Source organism: Olea europaea, chromosome 16, assembly GCF_002742605.1.
Source record: "Olea europaea var. sylvestris chromosome 16, O_europaea_v1, whole genome shotgun sequence".
Classification (NCBI taxonomy): domain Eukaryota; kingdom Viridiplantae; phylum Streptophyta; class Magnoliopsida; order Lamiales; family Oleaceae; genus Olea; species Olea europaea.
The window spans coordinates 18,406,175-18,407,298 of NC_036252.1; the positions used below are offsets into that span (position 1 = coordinate 18,406,175).

The 1,124-nt window shown below is 32.1% G+C and overlaps 1 protein-coding gene across 1 annotated transcript in view; it reads right to left on the reverse strand.

Annotated features, from left to right (window-relative positions):
- Positions 1-1,124, reverse strand: part of LOC111412722 (cellulose synthase-like protein D4) — a 5,976-nt gene that overhangs the window by 2,513 nt on the left and 2,339 nt on the right. The window lies entirely within an intron of this gene.

Here is a 1,124-nt window from a genome sequence, read left to right on the forward strand (position 1 = left end):
AGTATTCATGATAAGTAGAAGAAGAACAGGAAACTTTTGATGATTATCTACTTATTAGGGATAGGGTTCAAAGAGAGATTAGGGAACTTTCTAGGCATAGAGACTATTTTTCTCTGGTTGTTTTGTCCTACCATGGCTTAGCTTTTATGGAGCAAAAGTCTTATGAAGGATCAATTACTAGCCAGTTAGCTAGAAATTGACAGTCTGCCATGACAGATAAAATGAATTCCTTGATTAACAATCAGACTTGAAAATTAGTTTCCCAGCCTGAAAATAAATCAATTGTTGATTGCAAATGGATTTGTAGTGTGAAAGAGGGTAGTTCAAAGAAACAACACCTTAGATTTAGGGCAAAGCTTGAGGCTAAGGGATGTAGATTATAATGAGATTTTTTTAACATATTGTTAAATACACTACAATTAGAGTAATGTGAAAGCCCAAGATTGACTAACCACGAGGGGGGTGAATTGGTTTTTATAACTTTTTCGAAGATTAATTTCAAGTTTAAAATTAATGTGCTAACAAATGTAATGATTAAGTAAGTTTGCACAACTAAGAACTCAAGTAAAACAATGTAATAATTGCAATGTAAGAGTAATAAGTAAAAGGGATGGAGAATGCAAACGATTTAATTGGAGATTCGATCCAACGCAATGATCTATATTCCCCGTTACCAAGCTCTTTGCCACAAGCAAGACCTTTTCCACTAACTAAGATTAATTTATGGTGCAATTCAACCCTTACAAAGCTTCCGTTGACTTACAAATAAGGATCACCTATTCTTTTATAATGTTAACCTTTGCGGAACCTCAACACAACCCTCAAGTTCACAGATAAAGGATTTACAAATTTGAACTTCTCTTATAGTAGATGATGTATTCAAAGTTGAGTATGACAAGAAAGTAGGCTAACTCTTTAAGAAACAGCAATGAATGAAGTCAAGAATTATGTGAGAAAAACTTTGATGCGTGATATGATTTTTCAAAAGTTAAATCAATCAAAAGTTTTTCTAATATGAATAGATTGATAGAGATAGACAAAGAGTGAAAATTAAATAGATAAGTTCAATACTATCTCACTTTAATGCTATTAGTTGTTGTATATTGAATACTGATTGATCTGAT